Source organism: Octopus bimaculoides, chromosome 9 (genome assembly GCF_046866305.1).
Source record: "Octopus bimaculoides isolate indiv1 chromosome 9, ASM4686630v1, whole genome shotgun sequence".
NCBI lineage: Eukaryota > Metazoa > Mollusca > Cephalopoda > Octopoda > Octopodidae > Octopus > Octopus bimaculoides.
Window position 1 is genome coordinate 82103807 of NC_142936.1, and position 6779 is coordinate 82110585.

The 6779-nt window shown below is 33.9% G+C and overlaps 1 protein-coding gene and 1 long non-coding RNA gene across 5 annotated transcripts in view; one reads left to right on the top strand and one right to left on the bottom strand.

The window, feature by feature from the left end:
* Nucleotides 1-954: 954 nt before the first annotated feature.
* The window catches only part of LOC106867263 (uncharacterized), a 113500-nt gene continuing 107675 nt past the window's right edge, over nucleotides 955-6779 (top strand). For 2 of the 4 annotated variants that reach the window (XM_089357879.1, XM_089357882.1), the window contains exon 1: nucleotides 1142-1318. The gene's annotated coding sequence lies outside the window, so the exon portion shown is untranslated. Of the gene's footprint in view, nucleotides 978-1141; nucleotides 1324-6779 lie in introns of those variants that run through there. The other 2 variants (XM_089357881.1, XM_089357880.1) reach the window with 2 other exon arrangements.
* LOC149134229 (uncharacterized) overlaps nucleotides 4501-6779 on the bottom strand; it is a 3755-nt gene continuing 1476 nt past the window's right edge. Inside the window, exon 2 of the long non-coding RNA XR_016243220.1 lies at nucleotides 4501-4635. This is a non-coding gene — a long non-coding RNA (uncharacterized LOC149134229). The remainder of the gene's footprint in view (nucleotides 4636-6779) is intronic.

Genomic DNA, 6779 nt, shown 5'->3' on the forward strand with positions numbered 1-6779 from the left:
AGCATTATTAAAAAAAGAATTCAAGGTAATTATTCGTTAAGCGTGCCATTCATAAATTCTTGCTGTTTACCTATGACTGCTTCGACTAAACTAGGAAATTTTAGCATTTATCCTTCCTTTTCCAGAGGATGTTGTTGTTGGCACTCTGTCGCTTACGACGACGAGGGTTCCAGTTGATCCGATCAACGGAACAACCTGCTCGTGAAATTAACGTGCAAGTGGCTGAGCACTCCACAGACACGTGTACCCTTAACGTCGTTCTCGGGGATATTCAGCGTGACACGGTGTGACAAGGCTGACCCTTTGAATTAGAAGCACAACAGAAAGTAAGAGTGAGGGAAAGTTGTGGTGAAAGATTACAGCAGGGTTCGCCACCATCCCCTGCCGGAGCCTCGTGGAACTTTAGGTGTTTTCGCTCAATAAACACTCACAACGCCCGGTCTGGGAATCGAAACCGCGATCCTATGACCGCGAGTCCGCTGCCCTAACCACTGGGCCATTGCGCTTCCACTCCAGAGGATGACAAAAACTTAAAATAGAAAACTAATAAAGGGAAACAACTTCGACTGGCTTTACTGGAAGCTTTACAGCATCTTTTCCTCTTCATTTTTATAACATTTATATCAAGATTCTGTTATTTGTTTTATTTAAAAAAACATTTCATCACCAACACATGTGTATGAAAGTGTGGATATTTAAATACGAATTTTAGACTGAAAGAAATCTCATTATTACAGGAAATGTAGAATTAAATACTTTATCATTTATTAAGTTAGCTTTCTCACTAAACCGCATTTTTGTTGGTTGTTCCCCCTTTGAATGCTTTTTTTTCTATTTGCTACCGTAAGCGGAATGAAGAATTAAGAGGGTAGACGAAGACTTTTTTGTTTAGAGATTAAACAATTTTCGATCTTTTAAGGAAAATTTGTGTTCACGAAAAAATTCTTGTGCTGTAAGAATTTCATAAACTTTCGAGAGTAAGTAAAATAATACTTTCTTTTTGGTGGTGGGAGGGAATAGTAGATGTGGAAGAACGCATAAAAGAACAAATAATAACATAATTACGTAAATAAATAGTAAAGATAATTACATAAATAAATAGTTATATTTCAACTGTTATATATATTCTCTGCTGAATGAATGCTCAGCGGTCGATGATGAGCAGCACTTCCGGTTGTACATAACTCCTAAGCATGGCTGATGCTGGTTGGTGATCGTCGAGCAAGCGGCATCAATTAAAACATGTTCGACAAATTGACATGGATTAATTCTCCTCGCAGTCTGCTGATTTAAAATTCACGTTGGCAAAGCACAGCAGGTCCGGTAGATAGAAAAAGTTTATTATTGATTTTTTTTTCTTCTTCTTTATATCAAAGAAATGTATTTTAATGTTATTTGTAATTGGGAATATTAAAAACAAATATCTAGAGATCAGTGTTTCTATGTATGTAAACAGATCTCTAATATATATATATATATATATATATATATATATATAGGGACAAAATTAAAAATTACAGGTAAAAACTCAATTAAAATCAATTTATAAAAAATTAAAATTAAATTGAGCTTTACAGATTAAAATATATATAAATATATAGTTTTAGGGAAAAGAACCAAGTTTCATGAACTCATCGATGAAAATCCACTATATATATATATATATATATATATATATATATATATATATATATATATATGTATATATAATATTAGGGACAAAATCCAAAATTAATTATTAATTTTTCTATATGTGACAGTGGATTTTCATCAATGAGTTCATGAACCTTGGTTCTTTTCCCTAAAATTATATATATATATATATATATATACACACATACAAACTTCGTTTATATGAAATACATATTATATTAATGCGTCAGTGTACGGATATGCACATCATTGGTGTGATTTACCTATCTTTCTATCCATTATATACGATGTTATAAAAATTTGATGCAATTTGAAACATCAAATTTCTTTAATGTACATTAACACTATTCCTCAAACTTTCTTAATATATATTTTTTAAACATTCTCCCTGTATCTATATATATCATATATCTGTGTGTACTACGCACGCACACGTTTTTTCGTTTAACAGACGAAAGTATATTTATTTCTTGAAAGCTGATGATTCATTCAGTTCATTGCGACTGAGAATTTCTTGGTATGTGCTATCATTTAGCCATCAAACCACCAAAAAGTTTATATTTTTTGTTTGTCATCACAAGTATCCCTCATAACAAAAAAAAAAAAAAAAACTGAGTTGTAGCTAGAGAGCTACGACTCAGTTTTATTTTCGAACGAATAAACAAACGCGTATTGAATGCTTCATCCCTTCTCCGTTTGTATATAATCAAAACGTTTATATACATATTGCCATGTATTTGGGTTTCTTTGAATCTAACTTTATCTGCTCTTCTCCTTTATTACCATAAACGAACTTTTTTTTTTTATGTTCATTTGACCAGAAACAACCCACACATTAAAATCTGTTCCAAAGTAGTTTATCAAACTCAAACGATGATTCATTGAGAGAATCAAAGTCGTTAATTATTTTACCATGATTTTATTTGTGGTTACTCCTTTCTAGCTGTCGAGTTAAAAAAAAAAAAAGAAAAACGTTCTCCCCTTAGTTTTCCGAATTTTTAAAATTCTATGTAAAAGTAAATATACTTGTCGGTATATAAAATAAATATCTATGATTGTATATATGTGTTTATCCTCTAAATATAATTAGTTTTTGTATATATGTATTTATATATAGAGAGAGAGATGTAGACAAACACGATTAGGTTGTATATATATATATATATATAATATACTTTATAGTGGATTTTCATCGATGAGTTCTTGAAAATTGGTTATTTTCCCTAAAACTATATATATATGTATATATATATATATTTGTTGTTAACCCCATCTCAATCCTAATCGACCAGACTTAGAATCAGAGACATTGTCGAGATCAGATTTTCAATTTTCCCTTTTTAAGAAAGTGGGGGTGTGATTTGAAAAATATTTGGCTGTTAGCTTTAGCAGGACGAATGACCATGTAGAAGTTCTTTTTGCCTGTTCGTGTACATGTATGTAGTGTTGGTTTAAGGCATAGGTTTTAGGGACTCCACCTGATGTTGGCCCCTAGGCCCACGTCAGGTGGAGTCCTCTAGAGAGGTTAAAGTGAAAAGTTATCGAAATACATCTCTTGGAGATCTCACGGTTCTTGTAACCCGTAGATGTAAAAAGTCTTAATCTAGACCTGTAAATACCGCACGTTATAATTTTTTTAATGATGGCGAAGATGAAAACGTTCATGTTAGAAATTGTAATTGTTATTTATTTCTGATAATAATTATAATCGATCCTGTTGTCAATACAGTATTGTAACTTTTAGTGATAAGTTTTAAAGTTTCAGGACTTTTTTTCTTGTTGGTTTTTGCTTTATTCTCTTTTACTTGTTCCAGTCATTTGACTTCGGCCATGCTGGAGCACCGCCTTTAGTCTTACAAATTGCCCCCAGGACTTATTCTTTGTAAGCCTTCGTCCGCGAACCGCTAAATTACGGGGACGTAAACATACCAGCATCGGTTGTCAAGCGATGTTGGAGGGACACACACACACATATATATATATATATATATATATATATATATATATATATATATATATATATACGACGGGCTTCCTTCAGTTTCCGCCTACCAAATCCACTGACAAGGCATTGGTCGGTCCGAATCTATAGTAGAAGACATTTACTCAAGGTGCCACGCAGTGGGACTGAACCCGGAACCATTTGGTTGGGAAGCAAGGTTCTTACCACACAGCTAGCTAACTAGACGTTCTTTGTCATAAATTTATATATACACACACACACACACACACACACACACCAAGGTGTGTGTATGTATACCTGGTGTATACTGCCGAAGAAAGGGAGTACTCGGTACTAGAACTAGTGTGGTATGTAATTCATTTGAAACTCAAGTTCCACAAATAGTTTCTCCGATGTTACTCGTTACTGCCCCTTTCGGAATAAAGATTCACGAAGTTTTGACTTCCTAAAAATGATATGAAATGAGGTGTCTTTTATATAGTCGCCGGACCTGTAAAATAAATCGCAGCATTATCACCCCCATAGTTCAGTTTGTTCACACATATTTATACTCACCAATGAATTCACGTGGGTATATGTATTGTATAATTAGGTTATACACACTGTTACTACGTTATAATGTTATTTTCTTTTATTTGTGATTGTGTTCACACTAGAATTAGTGTTTCGAAATTGCAAGAGTTAATTAACCCCAGTTATTTACTTTTATTTATAATTATTTTAATAACTTACTTGAAGTTTGGGTCTACCAGTTGCATTAAGTATGGAGTGAACACGAAAACAAATGGCTTTGCTATATTTATTTATTTATCGTTTTTTTTTTTTGTTGCATGAAATGCCTAAGATGTCGCAACAGATTCTGCGAAGTGTTCTCTCTCTCTCTCTCTCTCTCTCTCGTTATATAATATTTTAAGTAGGTAACATACAAGCCCCAACAAGTATTCACTTGAAAAATTCCTTATAAAAATTTCCAACTTTTTCTCTTTTTTTTTCTTTTAATGAATTCCTTCGATCCAAATCTGTTTGAGAGAAAGAAATCGAATTATTATACGAATAGCTTGGACCACGGAGAAAGGGATATTGAAAGCGTTGGCAAACGTTAAGCTGACTGCTTTCTTTTCTGTTATCTAATTTGGTGTTTCGTTGTTCTTAATACAAAATATTCCCAAATTCCATGTTTCCACACTCACTCCGTCCGTCCGTCCTTCCATCCGGCGGTGTATAAATGAAATATATACCGTTAAGTTTATAATATTGTAAGATTCTACCAGGCCTAAAAAGTCGTTAATTTGACCTTTATATTAATTTTACTACTGTCTGATTTACTGTCTACACAATGATAACATTAATACACACAACACATTTTTATTACATCATTCCATACCGTCCCTTTCGTCGAGTGAATAATGGATAATAAATAATTAAAGTTACATAAAAATTCGAACTTGCCTAAAAGTGAAAAAAAAACAAAAACATTTCTGGTAATTACTGCTTTCTATTGAGAAGTTTTTTGGGGTTTTTTTATCACTAATTAAATATCATTTTCCAACCTAACTTGGTTTGCGCGTTGAGTGGGGTTCTGAAATTTCATTCGCAGCCATACCTGTCGGTTCCCTTTCACTCCAATTGCATAGTTTCAAGCTGGGGCATGTTGTAAAGGGGATAGATTTTTATGATCATTCGTTTTAGTGTCTTAACTTTTATCACACACAGTGCTAGAATTAACCCAGCAGCACGAAGAGCGTATGCTAAGGGTTTCGCATTTTGGGGGGTCTGCGTTAAATGCTTTATTCGTGTATTTTTGTACTTCTTCCAATTTTCACGAGTGGCTGGGTGTTTAAGGTTGATCAATGAACTTTATATTTAAACCAATTATTTTGCTTTAAGTGAATGCCAACAGTGAATGGGTTGACTTCACTTTTGTCGGATGCTAATTAACAACAAGACCTGCCGTTCAACTTTCTATTTCGATGCATTAAAATCGTCATACAATATAATTTTTCGTTCATATTAAGATCTTTTGAACGAATCGCAGTGTATCTATTAACAGCGTTAATATTAATCACCTCTCGTTAAATCAAATCGGGGTTTTTAAGCAGGTAAGAAATACTTTATTGTGTGTAGTTTCTTGTAATCATATGTCGTTGAGTAAAACCTGCTTGCATAAATAAGTTTAAATTAATATAATCACATCTTCAACGCCAGACCACAAAAGCAATTTACATTATACTAAGGTGATGTACCATGAGAAAATATTTAAAGTTTTCTGCATCTGTTTCTTAAGTAACATTGCTAATATGTATTTGGGTGTTAGCATACATAAATTAACCATGTCGTCTTCTATGGTTAACAATCTAAACATCTCAGAAACGTCGGCTGGCAAGTAAATATCAAGTTTTATTTAAATTAATTGTTTCTAATTTGCGCACCATGGCAGCAGTTTTGAGAGTAGCCAAGTACTGGGGTTAATATTATCGAGTCCTGTACTTGACTGGTACTTTATTTTATCTACTCTGACGAGAATCGAACTCACAATGTAAAGGCTTTAGGTAAAATTATAATGGCACGCTATAGAGAAACTCAGAGGAAGTGAATTAAAATTTACAAAACGTCGCTATTAAGAGATAAGTGACCTGACTTCATTGTAAACTTTTTTATGTCAAGAGAGAAGGCAGTGCCCATGACCCGTTAGACACTTGCGAGACTGGTAGAAGGGGTGGGGTCTAATTCTGCAGCAAAGTGGACTCCGCTTTAAAGCATACGAGATGCCATGTGGTGTTAATCCGAGTGAGGGATTAAGTCTGCCACAGCGCGCAAAAGATCCGGATCAAATACCGCAATGCAATCAAGTCGGCGTTCTTACACCTCTCTAAATTGGTACTTTTTTTTCTTTTTTTTTTACTCCCTCCCTCCTCCACCGAAAAGATGAAAGCTAACCTCTACAGGATTTGAACACAGTGCAGACAGTGAGAAAACGCGAAGCATTTTATCCGACACTCTAACGAGTCTGCCAACAAGTTGCCCTAAATTTAAATAAAATATTGTCACACAAGGTTCAACAGTATTTTTGATTGAACCTCTAGTCATTGAAGACTTGAGTCTTATTGACTCTTTGATTAACCTTCTGCCTGCCCAAAGCATTTTCATGAGTCTGGTCATGCAT